At 43.0% G+C, this 16500-nt stretch overlaps 1 protein-coding gene across 2 annotated transcripts in view; it reads right to left on the bottom strand.

Annotated features, from left to right (window-relative positions):
- Positions 1-16500, bottom strand: part of crebbpb (CREB binding lysine acetyltransferase b) — an 81569-nt gene that overhangs the window by 63892 nt on the left and 1177 nt on the right. The window lies entirely within an intron of this gene.

Genomic DNA, 16500 nt, shown 5'->3' with positions numbered 1-16500 from the left:
TTGAAGTGGCTTGTATGTGACCTGCATATAACTCAATGGGGTGGATGTGGTCGCTGCTTTCAGACTGTGTCAGATGTCCTCAGATCCGATATGGATCGGATTTGAAACTACCTCTGGATGTGGTTTTTCAAAATCGGATTTCATGTGACCTGAATGTGACATGTTTGGATTTAGACTATTTAAAAAAAATCGGATTCCACTTTTGAAGTGACTCAGATCTGATTCAGGCTAGATTTCAGTGGCAGTGTAAAGCCGGCCATAGAGCTCAACCAAACCCATATAATCAACCATTATTAGAACTTGAGCTTGTAGATCGGCTTTTTATTTTTTATTTTTTATAGGCTGTGCACAAGTGGTTTAGACAGCACTATGTATCTTTTTTCACCTAGACAAAGGATCTGGCACGAATTCTGATTCGATTTATCCCCATTAGCTCAATGGTATTTATTTTATTTTATTTTTTATTTTTAAGACAGCACTTATGCAGGACACAAAGTGTTATTTTCATGTATTGAAGTAAATGTTCATCAAAAACACCATTGTTTCTCAGTGATTTCAAGATTTTGCTTTGTTTCTTTCTTCTTCTTTTTTTTTTAATCTGTAATTGGTGGGCTAGGACGACTCTCCAAAATTGGGATCGGACCCAACAATCTGGCATATGGATTATCACAAATGTACAAACTTCTGACGTGTTTTTCCTCAGATGCTGGCATGGTATGCCACCTTTCAAATATAGTGGGGACATGCTGCACATCATTACTTTTGAGTTTACTTTTAAGTTAACTGACTGTCAACTTGTGTAGCCGTAATGTCGATGACATACATCGCTTACTTTCTCTTGCAAGAGACTCACAGAGTGAGTGTGAGGTAGCAAAAACCCAACCCAACATATATCAAATTGTAACCTTTGCTTGACTGGTTAAATCATAATTTAACAAAGGTTACATAGGGCAGAGACACCGCTATTGAGTATAATAAATTGTACACAGTACATAATATAAATAATAGTAATATTATACAAGGAAATGTCTGACATTTAATAACTTCATAAAGATTAAGCAAAATAATTGCGATAAAGATTATTCAAAATAATTGCGATAATCTCAAATAATTGGCCATTAGGCCATTATCATTGTGACAAGCCTACTACACTACCTGTGTCCCTTCTGAGAGTTCTCTCAACAACTGGCTGGCGATATCCTTTACTGCACACAAGGAGCTTCTCATAAGCTTCCAGGATTACAACCAAGAAGAGAGAAATCATCATAAAGGGACTTCACTTAAGTTGCATGGACTTAAGTTTACAATGTTTTATAATAGGCTAGAGAGGTTTTTACATTGCAAGAATGGCAATGAATATACAAGCTCATAGCGCATCACTTTGTGCCGCACTGCGAGCTTGTAGATCTGCTATTTTTGAAAGACCTGGCTTGAAAGTGTGAGCACTGCTGATATAGAAGGCATTTAAACTGCAGGAGATTCCCACACACATGTACATAGTTGTCAATCCCCTAAGTAACAAGAAATCTTGTGAAATAAAATGTTGTCAACCAATCATCAAGGACGATGATACACGAAAGAAGAAGAAGATAACTAGTAAGACGCCTCAGGGCGACATGCGACCTCACCCTTGGCCATCTGGCCACAGTGGCCAGTGATGTATATCGGACCATTTACCCATGGAGACCCCTGGTCCCCATATATGGAGATCCCTGTCTGTAGAACCAGCCACACATATATGGGCTGTCTTGGCCATCTGTTTTGGCCATATACATGTATGGATTCTGTTAGTGTTCCCATATGAAGTCCTGTTAGATATGGGCTTAATATTGATGACATCAGGGAATTCCATATATGGGCATAAAAGGGATTCTGTTAGTGTGACATCACAGTGAAGCCGGAGCGTGATGTCAGAGCAGCTAACCCATTCTGCCCCTAACTGCTACCTTTCTATCCCTTGATACTGACACTTCGTAGACGTCGTCTGACTGTACTGTAGCCATTACATGCGCGTTGGAGAAAATAAAATGGATCTTCAAGGAGGTTAGTGGAAATCGCTGGCAAGGGGAGACTAGACCAGGGGTTCCCAAACTTTTTTGTCTCAGGGCACACCATAAATATTTTTTTTAATCCGAGGCACCCCTACATTATAATTTTCACTCCCAGCACCTTATATTTATCGCATATCGTCGCTGTCGGGTGGAAACCTTGTATGTCGAAAACCGTTCATGTTGTATTAATCATCTATAAAATGTACTAAACTAGTGAAAACAGCCGATCTACAAGCACACAACGCCTCGCATGTGAGCTTGTAGATCAGCTGTTTTCACTAGTTTTGTGCGACAGTCTTGTATGATGAAGCAGGGCTTTGCTTTACCAAAAGACTTACACATTTGAAACTTGGAGATACGAGGTTTCTGCCCGACAGTGACGATATTTTAGTGATTATGTTGCGAGGAAAACGATGAGATAATAGCCATTTTGGTTAGAAATGACTGAAAATAACTTTGTACTTCAAGACAAGTCTCAGCACAGAGTGGCAAAAACGTAGCGGAGACTGTATGTAAGTGCAAGAGGGAGAGGATGTGAGAGGGGAGGGCAACAGCATGGTGATTCACTCTTAAATTGGCTCACAGAGGAGTGAGGCTGTGATGATGAGCACATATCAGCGGCACAGCGGTGGCGAAGGGAACCTTTAGTTTAAACCAAACCAGAGCAAATCTCAGCACTTAAATCAAACGATTTACTTATCTTCCAACTGAAGAGCATCAGCGCCGTGCCGCAGGCAGCTTCAGTAGCCGAATGAAAATCCTCTACCTCAGTGGTTTTCAAACTTTTTCATGTCAAGGACCCATAAATTAATGTTTATTTGGCCACAGACCCCCACCTGAAAAGATGTTGTGCCACGGTGGTGTTAACATTTTCAAAACTATTCAGACATTTTCTAAGAATGTCAAGATGTTTATAACATAACTGATATAGGGCCACTTTGAGGACCCCTGTATTAGACCACTGACCACCATAACTCAGAGTGTACAAATGGAACGGGTCCATTTGGTTCCATTTGGTTCCAACCACGTATGGGTCCATTTGTTTTCTTAACTTTCCATCATTCTTCTGGGGACGGGACCCCCTGGAACCTTCTCAAGGACCCTTTGGGGTCCCCGGACCCCACTTTGAGAGCCAATGCTCTACCGAACACGCACGCACACACTTGAGAAGTTGAGACTGAGAGGTAATGACAGGCTACAGAACACCGCTGCCACTCTGCCATGACTGAAGAGAGAGAGAGAGGGGACCGAGAGGGAAATAATGATGGCTAAGAGAAGACCCCCCATCCCCTATCCACTTGCAAAGAGATCCTCCTCCGTTGAGCTCCCTCTTCTAACAAACGGGTGTGGATGCCTGCCTAGCAGTACCGTGGCCCTGCCCGTGTGACGGCAGCTGTCAGGCAGCCCAGTGGAGGGGGGCAGGAGGGGGGGTGTGCGGGGCAAAGTTAGTAAAGCAAGCGTGGCGGCGCTAATGGGACAGATTAGATTTAAAGGGCCAGGCTAAACATGCTGGGAGGAGTGTTAAAGTGTGCGGCTGCCAGCACACGCACCACAACACTGGCTTGTGCTCGAAAGGCTACAGTAAGTCAGGGGTTGGCTTATTTTAGCCAGTGCAAGGCTGAAGAGGTGCAAGACACAGAGGAGACATTGCGCTGAGTCGGCTCATGCGACCGTCGCAACGCTCGACACGGCGACTCGCTCGCTCCGCGGTGTCTCACGTGGCTCATGATCGCCTGAAACGGCGCCACCGTGCCTGTCGTCATCACCGAAAACAAGCGCTCCTTTCCCTTGCAGCCCCCCGCGCCCCCACCACCGCGCTTAGGGTCATTGGGAAACACCTGGACGCCTCCCTGGCTGACACAGATCTTCACAAATACACTATGGACCATGTGAGGCACGACTGGTAGCATGATGGAGTCACTTTCAGTCAAAACAACCACAATTGTGCCAAAGCTCAAGACTACAGAGACCATGTCAGAAACGGGAAAGGTCATGATTCTTCAGAAAGAGGAAACAGGGCAAAAGCATTGCTTTTTCAAAAGCACCACTGAAGCCGTTTGTGCCATCTTTATCCCAGATAAGAGAGATCACTGAGGACAAAAATATTATAATATAATGTCATATCTCAATATACAGGAAGACCATTGTTTATACACATGAAGAATATCTTACTTGTTTAACTGTCAAATACTGGCAGGACTCGCATTCAATTAAACATTATTCATCATGACAAACTCCTTAACCACTAAAACCCTACAGTATATACGTAATCGTGCGAAGAATAAGTGAAAATAGCAATTATACAAGTTCACATCGTAGTGCCATCATCATGACGCATTGTGAGCTTGTAGAATGGCCATTTCTGCCTTTTTAATTAATTATTCATTAGTCTATTACTTTGTTTTCGGCTATGGCATGGCCAAAATAAGGACGCCAGGTTGAAAGTTCCAGGAATGAGGTTAAGATATTGTCCCAAAGGGTGCAACAAACAACACTTGGACCCTTCATTTCAGAATGATACAACCAATGCATGTGACGGACAACAGGGCTGTACCTTCCTTCTCCTCCTCACCAGTCTGGTATGCTTCACAAAAACAATTACAGCTCATAATGCCATAGTTATACACAGAGGAGGTCCGGCTATGGTTTGTTTGTTTGGACTCCATTGGCAGGACTTGTATAAAACTTTTAATACAGGCTTTATAAGAGGAACTGTGATGACTTCAAGATGTGTGAAATTAGTGGCGCGCAGCACTTGTAAAGCTGGGGCTGCATTGTCTTAAAAAAATCAAACCTCGGTTCGAACTGGAGCGTGTGTGTGTGTGTGGCCACATTTGCCTAGTTAATAAACTAGACTCTATCACACACTTTTTTTTTATCGTTTTTTAATCCATTTTATAATGGAAATATATATATATATATATATATATATATATATATATATAGATATATAGATATATATAGATATATAAAAGTATATATAAATGAATAAATGAAAAACGACAACAACAGGCAATGTATTTTTGCTATGTTTGATTTATTCTTTTCTTATTTAAATAAAAAATGAAAACGTCCCCATAGGGGTACTGGAACACCTGCAGCACCCCTAGTTCCCATGCTGTTCCCACGCTCCTGCACAGTGGCCACTGTGCCAAAACATCACATTCACTTTCTCTTTCAGCGGTGTGGAGATGCCCGGAAGCAAAGAAAGTCACCACAGTTTGATTTGATCATTGCTTTAGTCAATTATGAAGGGATTTTAAAAATTAAAACGTCTCCATATTGCTTGGGAAGTCTACTTCGCAGAGAAAACGTGGCCTTTGCGATTCGCTAATCGCGGGATTTCACATCGCGATTTCGGTTTGCGTGTGTCTGTGTGCAAAGCTGCTGCTGCTGCTCTATATCTCTTGACTGAGTGTGTGTGTGTGTGTGTGTGTGTGTGTGTGTGTGTGTGTGTGTGTGTGTGTGTGTGTGTGTGTGTGTGTGTGTGTGTGTGTGTGTGTGTGTGTGTGTGTGTGGAGGAATGCAGGCTGGAGAGAGTGAGAGTTGCTGCCGACAAAGAGGCTGCACTGCGTTTGTCTGTGTAGAGCTGCTCTATATCTCTTGACTGACTGACTGAGTGTGTGTGTGTGTGTGTGTGTGTGTGTGTGTGTGTGTGTGTGTGTGTGTGTGTGTGTGTGTGTGTGTGTGTGTGTGTGTGTGTGTGTGTGTGTGTGTGTGCGTGTGTTTGCGTGTGTGCATGCGTGCGTGGTAAAAGTCGCGCATGCGTAGATCCATCCCGTTCTGACCAAGACAATTTTTCGCACTAGACTGGACACACAAGCCCACGTACTGGGAGCTTGTGCTAGCGCACACGCTCCAAAAAAAGAAAAACTAGCAATTATGGGGGAAAAGACAAACGTAGACTAGACGAGGATAAGCCATCTGGGAGAAGTGGGAGATAGGGTTGCCCTAATTGAATGGCACAAAACTTCAAACTTTCGTTTTATTAATTTATTTGTTTAATGGGTGGGTGACATCATGCCATTAGAGGTAAACAAATGTATGTCATGATGACATTTGCAATTGCATATTCACTGTTCTTAGATAAACAACTAGATTACCAACAGTATCACACACTGTATGATTCCAAATAATTGTATTTGATAGTACTAATTATATAATAACCCATAATCCTAATCTGTTAAGCAACCAATAAATTCAAGAACTAACATTAGACCCTGCAGTTTGTCTGAACCCCCCTCAATAGTATGACATTCAGTTATTTCTACTTCTGAACTCGCCTACTTCTGAATTCTGATTGAATTCGCCAAATAATTCAGGATAAACTTTAATATAATCAGAATGCGGCTATAACGAATCAATGTTCTAGCCCTAGACAGGAAACGGGTCAAAGTGTTTTATTCACCAATTGCTGACAGATATAAGAGGAGACTCTGCCAGTCTCACATTGGAGGAAGGATATCAACATCTGTGGACTGAAGATTGGTGAAGAACAGAGAAAGAAAGAAAGAAAGAAAGAGGGGAGGGTTCATATAGTGGAGATGGTGGGTTGGGGTTCGGTTCCACTTCAGACAAGGCATTAGCCTGGAGACTGGAGAGCCAGCAAAAAGAAAAAGATTGGCTGCTACCATCTCCCCATCACGGCTGGCGGAAGGGAGCGGTTTCACGCTCTCGTTTATCTGTACTAGCCCTTACCCGTTCAAAGATATGAGCTCCAAAATGATGTGCAGTGTGTGGGTTATGGGATGTGCACTGTGCACTAGGGTGCATCAAATTTCAATGCAAAAAAATCATCTCATTCCATCTAGAACTTTGTTCCATTGTCTATACAAATGATTTTAGCAAAGTTTGGGGGAAATTCATTCATAGTTAGAGGTGCAACGCAGCATGTCAAATTTTGGGAAAAGTGACATTTCGGCTGCTTTTAGAGCTTTAATTTCTTGATAACATGACATGGCAATTTCTCAAAAATACAACAAATAGTTTGTGAGAAGGTGTTTTTGACAAGAGAAAAGGTGTTTAATCAAGAAGAAACATTTACATTTTCATTGAAAGTCACTGAAAAATATTTAAATATTGTCCTAGTCATTCACTGTGTTCAGCTTGCACTTATAGGAGCGAAATTGGGCTGTTCACGGTAGTTATGCTCAACTGATTGCAGCACATTCTGAAGGTGTTGCTCACTTGGCTGCTGCCACAAAGTCTGATGTGAGTTTGACCCCTCACTCGGCACAGTCATTCACAACATTGATGGCAGGCACATTCACCAAACCTGCCTGGATTGATGCACTGGTACCCCAATCCTCTACATTGAGTGGAAGAAATGCTGTATCGATTTACAACTGGTGCATACCAAACCAGCAGTCTGGGTTGGCAAGGTCGGCTAACCTGGTGGCCGGTGAGAGGACTGGAAACTTTGGCTTACAGAAACCAGTGCCAAAGTGCTACTGTGGGGCTTGCATTGGGAGGTTATCTGGTTTGTGCTCCAAGATGGCATCCGCAAGTACATGCTGCTGATCAGCTGGCATCTTGGTGCTGAGGAGTGCCAGGGGCAGCATCTAGTGGCCTCCTGTGCTTTCATGGCTGATGTTGCAATGCCCTCGTCAACAGACGTACTCAGTTGTTTGAGGTAATTCCGTGCGGCATCTACTGCTGTTACAGGTCAGCCACCATGTTGCGTAGATGTGCGTAATGAAGTTGGCAAATGCCAGAATCTTCGGCACCTGCTGCCGTGTGGTGATGGCCCTGGGGATGCAAGATGTGCTGTTCCATCAAAGCCAGATAGAGAGTGTAGAGGAGCTTGCCCATCCAGCGCGCCTTGTGCACAGTCCAGATCGTTGGAAGTTTACTGGAGTCTACATCATCTGCACCCAGAGAAGACACAGCTGCACAAAGTCATGGTAGTCACACTCACCTTGTCTGTAGTCTATCACTGCTGCAGCACACATGGTGAATTCAGCACTTAACTTGCCCAGGAACAATGGGACACTGTAGTTGTGCTGCAGCAAGCTCCAGTTGTACTTTAGACACCTAAACAACCTCTGGTGAGGGTGAGTCCAGTGAAGATGTGGCTGAGGAGCACCTCACCAATATGATGCCAGCACCCGGACAAGAGCAGTGGTCTACCAAGTGAGAGCTGGATGGCAATGCAGGCTGCTGTGAGATTGCCTGTGTTTGATGAAGTAGTGTTGAATAACATATTGACAACCTGGTCGGCACAGCACCAGCCCTGCAGTAGTTTGCATGTCAGCCAAGCAATCATCTCTACGCACGCCTTGTCTTTCCCCTTTGTGGATGGGGCACACTAGATGCTGCCCCTGGCACTCCTCAGCACCAGCTGATCAGCAGAATGCACTTGCGGATGCCATCTTGGAGCACAAACCAGTTAACATCCCCATGCGAGCCCCACAGTAGCACTTTGGCACTGGTTTCAGTAAGCCAAAGCCAGTCCTCTCACCGGCCACCAGGTTAGCCGACCTTGCCAACCCAGACTGCTGGTTCGTGCACCAGTTGCAAATCGATACAGCATTTCTTCCTCTCAATGTAGAGGATTGGGGTACCAGTGCATCATTCCAGGCAGGTTGGTGAATGTGCGTGCCATCAATGTTGTGAATGACTGTGCCGAGCGAGGGGTCAAACTCACATCAGACTTTGTGGCAGCAGCCAAGTGAGCAACACCTTCAGTATGTGCTGCAATCAGTTGAGCATGACCGCCGTGAACATCCCAATCTTCGCTCCTACAAGCGCAAGCTGAACACAGTGAATGACTAGGACAATATTTCAATATTTTCAAACATTTTCAGTGACTTTCAATGAAAATGTAAATGTTTCTTCTTGATTAAACACCTTGTATCTTGGCAGAAACACCTCCTCACAAACTATTTGTTGTATTTTTTGGAAATTGCCATGTCATGTTATCAAGAAATGAGAGTTCTAAAAGCAGCCGAAATGTCACTTAACTAGGACAATATTTCAATATTTTCAATCATTTTTCAGTGACTTTCAATGAAAATGTAAATGTTTCTTCTTGATTTAACACCTTTTCTCTTGTCAGAAACACCTTCTCACAAACTATTTGTTGTATTTTGGAGAAATTGCCATGTCATGTTATCAAGAAATGAAAGCTCTAAAAGTAGCCGAAATGTCACTTTTCCCTAAATTTGACATGCTGCGTTGCACCTCTAACTATGAATGAATTTTCCCCAAACTTTGCTAAAATCATTTGTATAGACAGTGGAACAAAGTTCTAGATGGAATGAAATGAAATTTTGACGTTAAGTTTTTTGCATTGAAATTTGATGCACCCTACTGTGCACACAGTATATGAGGGATGGAAAGTAACTTTAACTGGTGCTTGCATGATGTAGGAGCATCAATGTAAGAAACCCGTTTCGTTTAATGGCTACAGAGATACTGTTTCCCCCCCCCCTCCCAGCCCGCCCGCCCACCCGCCTGCACACACACCCGCCTGCCTGCACACACACACACACACACACACACACACAGAGCTGGTTAAACATTTTGCCTCAAGCTAGATGCAGAATAGATGTGCCTCATGCTAGATGCAGAATAGATAGTAGATACACCATAAAAATGCTAATATACAGCATACGATTTGTGAAAGTGACAAACGGGCTTCACAGTTATGTCAGGTGTGTTCATATGCTTATGGTGATGCGATTCCAGATCAATTGCTCCAGCCACTGAGGAGAAACGCTGTGACAGACACTCAGACACTCAGACATTCGCAAAATTATAGTATAGATATATGGTGCTAACAGTGTTAATCTTTTCAGCAAATTTTGATTTAGTCTTAGTCTTAGTCTTTTGAATAACACACCATTTAGTCTTAGTCCTGTCTTAGTCTTCTGAAATTGTTTTTGTCTAGTCTAGTCTTAGTCGACTAAATATCAAAACATTTTAGTCTTAGTCTTAGTCTTTTGGGATTAGTCTTAGACTTTTAGTCTTTGTCTTTTAGGATAGGTTTTTTAGCCTAATATATCCACATAATTATGAACAAGTCATTGTCTTCTACTGCCTGTTACTTGGTCAAAACTAACCATACATAAAATATGTATTTGGCTTTAATTTCATTGCAGTTACATACCAGTGTTAATTTTTGTAGCCACTAGTCTTAGACTTAGATTTAGTCTTAGTCTTAGTCTTTTGAATAACACAAATAATAGTCTTAGTCTTTTGAGACTGTTTTAGTCTAGTTTAGTCTTATCGACAAAATATCAAAATATTGTAGTCTTTTAGTCTTTTAGTCTTAGTCTTAGTCGACAAAATTAACACTGGGTGCTAAAGCTAACGTTGCTGGAATAATGCTCACCCAGGGGTTGGTGCCCATTGACTTGAGTCCAGACAGAAGAGGGAAGCCCCCGTAGGTGGGCAGCGGGGCTGCATAACAGTGCCCATTTGCACCAAGACACCCAGTCGGGCAGACAAATGAAAACAAGCCTGACACTGGCCTCTAGGCAGAGGCACAAAAACACACCGACAGGAGACTAAAGGACCATAAAGAAAACCTGTCACACATTAACATAAACATCAAAGACAGACAGCATTCTAATCTGTGGCTGTAAGCAGTAGCGCAGTATGCAGTGGAATGGTCACAGTGGAGGAAGGTGTGTTTTGGCTGTCATAGTACCAATAATGGTTGGCCCAATAGGAATTAGCCATAATGGGACTTAACAGGTCAAACCAGAGGCGTACTGTTACTGTATCATGACTACTTCCTAATCCAAGCCGAGCCAATCTGTGATCTTCACAGTTGTAAATTGCGATATTCTTTCTGTTTGCTGCTGCCTGTACAATTTATCAAGACGCATGGTCTGGAGTAAAACTCTGTAGTTCAAATAGGTCTGCATACACAACATAATTGGCTGCCGTCTCAGAAAGACTGAACTTCTGATGCAAGATCTAAATTGATACACGTACAATGACTGAAGGTACATTGATGTCCTATGCACGCAGAATTACCATCCTTAATCCATTCATATTTTTGGGGGGCCAAAAACTAAATTTGATATTGTTTATCCTATCATCAGCAATATGACACTCTAAATCTTCTCAGTGTACTTAAAGGGATACTTCACTTTCAAAAAAACTTTTGGTCATTTAATCGTCATAATCAGGCTTTTATGAACACGCTGAACAGTTTTTAATTTGCTTGATTCAATATTTAGATATTTGATGTAAATGTTATCAGGCCCTCCTCCTCCAGGGCCGCTCCCCATGCGCACCCATTGTAACTTCAAACTCCATTTTAACTATAATAGATTCATTAAAAACACCCATTATTTGTTCTGGTGACTCATAATACCCTCCTAGTACATGAGCAGGCCATGTTTTTTGTTAACTTTTTTCATTTATTTGTAATAATTATTTGGGAAAATGGAAAAAAATGTAATATAAAAATGATTAAAAATAAATGAAGAAAAGTAAGTTATTAAGTTATCGAAAATGTTACAATGGGTGTGTATGGGGAGAGGCCCTGGGCCTGGAGAGCCTGATAACATTTACGTCAAATATCTAAATATTGAATCAAGCAAATTAAAATCTGTTCAGGATGTTCATAAAAGCTTGATTAGACGATATAATGACCAAAAGTTTTTTTTGAAAGTGAAATATCCCTTTAAAGTACAAGAACTGCTTCAAAGACTTCACAAGGGAGATGATCTCTAAAGGCCACTTTTAACCGCACAGATTCGGCGACGATTCGGCGGCGGAACGCGGCGGAAAGCGTCTGTTGCCGAACGGGAGCTCATCGGTAGGTTTTCGGCAGCGGGTCGGGAGCGTTATCGACGGAGAACTGGAAAACTGGACTTGCTCAGTTTTGTAGAGTCGCCCCTGGACGTCGGTGAATTGTAGCGAGTTGTAATGGACCATTAGTTTGCTACTGCTGCAGCAAAACCAAGCCTAAATAAGCCAGATACATTTTCCCGTTGCATATTTTAACTAAATAGCATATTCACAATCTCAACTCTCAATTTCCTATACTAATCAACTCCAAGGCAACGCTAGTAATAGTGATGTGTGTTGTTTTGGTGTGAGGAGAAAAAATCACCGGACAGGAAGCATCTTCGCTTCTGCTCCTCGGTTGCCAGATTCTGTGAGTTAAACAAGCGACCAGGTCTATGAAAACAAAGCCTAAAGGAGCGTCCAGTTTCACCTATTGAGCTCTATTACATTAGCTGTTTTCTAAAAGAATGTTGAAAGCAAGGCCAAATAAGCAACTACAATTCAGAAACATGCCCAAACAAAAGTAACCTACAACTAGCAACATTATAGGAAAACAGGATCAAAGTCGCTTGTAACGAGCCGATATGGCAACACAGTGCGCATGCGCAAAACAGTACAGTAATTACAGTCGGCATACAGTCGGCTGGAAAATTAAATGTGCTTAGTTTTTTGCAGTTCTTTGCAGTTCTTTGCAGTCTGTGAACAGTTTGAACAAGTCTCCTGTAGTATTTGCGGTGTGGAGGCACCTTAAGACACACTGTGCTCCGTCCTTGTCCTACTGAGCGTGTGCGTGCTTGCATGCGTCGTCTAAGACGGCGAGGACGTCTGGCAGCAGTGGAGGGGGCAGCCTGGTGTCGGTCGATGGCTCCTGTCAACCCGCTGAGGAGAAGAGCTACATTGGCCCGGGGACCGGCAGCTGTCAGCATGTGAGAGATCATGCAGCCGCCAAGGAGACGCAAGGATGAGGGTACAAAGGCACTAGAACATCTCCCAGCTGTTTTGTAGGGCAGGCGGACCGGGGGACCACCGCTGCGATTTTAAATTGGAGGGACTGAACCTGGGGCTTTGCGTGCTCCTCGTAAGATGAGAGCTAAGCAGCAGTCACAGTGGTCAGAGTGGTGTAATCCCTAAATTGGTCTCATTCAAAAGGCAGGGGTGTCTTATTTTCAACCTCAGTCATGATGGGCGTTAAGAGTCTCAGGAGGACGTAGAGCGGCCGCTTGGGAATCGGAAGGTTTCTGGTTCAACAACCACTAGCTCCCCTGGGTTGGTGTCGAAGTGTCCTTGAGCAAGACACTGACTGAACCTTAACTGCTGCTGATGAGCAGGTTTAGCCTGATTCCAGCCCATAGACCCACCCACTCTCAGAGTGGACTGTTTCTCTGGTCTGGAATTGTGTTCATAATAAGTGATTTCTGGAGCCGAAATGACGCTCCTCCAATTAGCGCAGGGGATGGGGGTGGGTTTAACAAATAACCAATCCGTGCCTTCAAAGTTCCTCCCCTCCAGAAATCCCTCAAACAGGGCACAATGTCAGACTCAAGCTTCAGCTGAGTCTGAAATCAGGCTAGAGCAGGTTGGTGCCTTACATGGTTTCTTCAGCAATTGGTGCAATCAATGGACATTGTAAAGAGCTTTGGATGAAGGCGCTCTATAAATGCACCATTAAACCATTTATGAATGACGCATTTTTCGGAGGAATCTGTAGAACCAAAGCTAATTACATTAAGCACTATTCTAAAGCAGCTGTGTGACACAAAAATAGTTAAAGTGTCCAAGTGTCAAATGTCCAACTCAGTGTAGCCACGCCCTTGTCTCTGGTCCAACTTGGAAGAGGCTGGCCTCTGACAATGGTGTGTACAAGGGACAGGTGGTGGTCAAGTGTTCTGCAGTCTGCTCTATGAAAGCATCTACGACCTCACAATGCATCGTGATCTTGTCGATCTGCTAGTAATAACCCATTAAACACTCGAGTGGCGCAGTGTTTGAGTCCCTGCCCAGGCTGCCCAGCAGTGCCCACCACTACAGAGGTTTTGGGTGGAGGGAAGCCGGGTGGGGAGGGCGATATAGGTCATCATCGCACGTACTCCTACAAATCCGGTGGCGGGACCCGTCGCAAAACGCAAAGCCACGTACAGTATAGGAGTGGTTACTGGTTAGCAACGCTCAAAAGTAAAATAAAAGAATAGGTGATTCAGAGATGCAGGAATTTAATTGGAAACCTGCGTTAACTTGACAGCAGCCAGGGTGTCATTGAGGGTGGTCGTGGTCCTACGGAGTCTGACCTACAGTGTAGCTATAGGGCCGTCACGAATCACGATTATGACATTTTACATGACGATTAATTGTCACTCAAATAATTGCAATTAACGATTTAATTGTGTTTTTGTTGTTGACAATTACATTTCTGTTTGGCTTTTAGGCTTTGAAGTTGCACATGACAGATACAACACATAACCTAAATATACAAATAAATGACGGTCATATTTGACAACTTTATACTTTTAAAAAGAACATTGATAGTGGAAATAGCCGATCTATAGCTCACAGATGCGACGCATTGTGAGCTTGTAGATCTGCAATTTCCACTATTTTTTTAACTGAAACATATGAACATTTTTCAACATGGAAAAAATTATGACGATTATCATGTCAAATAATTGTGATTATGTCAAATAATCATGATTAGACGTTATGTCATAATTGTGACAGGCCTACCAAGCTAAGCTCATCTTACAGAGACTGGGGAGTAGAACCCGGCAGCACGATGGCCAAGACCCTGTGCTGTCATTCTCGGTTGTTGACACGGCACTTTGGCAGCAGGGGCTGAGCCACTGCCACCCACTGGACACTCCTTTCACTGTGACACACACACACACCATGCCACACACACCATGCCGACAGCACGGCAGAGGGCTTCCCCAGCTATATAGATTGAGATTCCTCCTCACCCTCCCAGTGAGGTCACAACCAATGGAAGCTGGTGACTGGGAAAGCCCTAGCTCTGGACCCAAAGCTCCTATAATATCAAGGGTTCCCACACATCTTTACCAATTAATTTCCAAAACTTTTCCAGAATATTTAATTGATAGCTGACCTACATGCTCACAACGGTTGTGAGCATGTAGATCTACTATTTTCACAATTTCTGCCTCTAATATTTGACAATTTGGCCAATGTTTAATTTGTCATTTCAGAGGTATTAACAAAATTAATAACCAAAGACAATGCATAGCTATTTTTTCCAGGACCTTCCAGGACCCTTGATCAATTCCAAAACTTTTCCAGTACTGGAAAAATATTTTTCTAATTTCAAAATATTTCCAGGAATTTCATGACCGTGGGAACCCTGAATATCCTATCCCTTGTGAGATTCAGACATACAAATTTTCCCCTCAATTCTGTGGTCATAAAATATGACAGGCGGTAAAAAACAACAACTACGGGTAGTTTTAAACGATTCTTTGCTGCTGTGCTTGTTGAAAAGTTGTTCTGCAGGTTTGAGTGGGTGAGATGTACAGCCTGGGGCTAGTGGGTGATATTCAGAGAGTTGCATGTGGGCACAGAAACTTGAATTTTTCAGTAACTTTGCTAAGAAAAAAAAAAAAAAAAATATATATATATATATATATATATATATATATATATCAGTTCCAAGATCTCTGCATCAGACTATGAGCCAGGAAGACAGTAACTTCTCAAACGTATGCGATTGTGACAAGACAACATATGGCTTGTCAAGTAAAAACAGTTGATAAATGTGCCAGAAACATGGAATGTATGGCCTATATGACGGCCCTGACGGGGTCATATTTCATTAAGTGTTAGTTTGCCATTTTTCCTCCCCAGAGCTGAAAATGACAAGCAAATTGAGTCAAATCCAGATGAGTGTTGGATCCGATACTGACAGTAGCGGAGCTGGGCTTGAGGACTGGGTGTCCTGCGAACTGATGTCATGCACAGAACAGAAGTGCTGTGATGATCCATTATGATCTCTTTACACCAATGGTTCTCAAAGTGGGGTCCGGGGACCCCCAGGGGTCCTTTGAGGGAGTTCCAGGGGGTCCCCAGTTACAGGATAGATAGGAATCAAATGGACACTTATGGGTATGTAAGTGTTTGGAACCAGTGTACAAATGGACCATTATTTTGTACACTTTCAGAGTTAAATTAACATTGATTTTACAACATAAATTGGGGTCTCAGATAGAAATGCCATTAAATAGGGGGTCCGTAGCCTAATGTATATCAAACCAGTGGATCCTTGAAATTAAAATTACAGCTAGAGCTGTAAAAATCTTATGGGGTCCCTGGGCATATCTTTTCAAATGGAGGTCTGCTGGCTAATAAAGTGTCAATTTGGGGGTCCTTCCTTGACATGAAGAAGTTTGAGAACCAGTGTTGTACTGCACCATTATGATCTGGACTCTCAAACATTTAACACACACACACACACACACACACACACACACACACACACACACACACACACACACACACACACACACACACACACACACACACACACACACACACACACACACACACACACACACACACACACACACACCATCATTCAACCTGGCCAGCAACACCACTGTGCAGTGTGCACACACATGCCCGTCATGTCTTTTATATCAGTTCAGTGGATTTCAGGGAATCTCTAGTCTCTAGGTTCCTTTGTGGGGGTCTATATCGACCC

Source organism: Nannobrachium achirus (assembly GCF_963921795.1).
Source record: "Nannobrachium achirus genome assembly, chromosome: 4".
Taxonomy (NCBI): domain Eukaryota; kingdom Metazoa; phylum Chordata; class Actinopteri; order Myctophiformes; family Myctophidae; genus Nannobrachium; species Nannobrachium achirus.
This window is presented reverse-complemented; position numbering and strand designations above follow the sequence as displayed.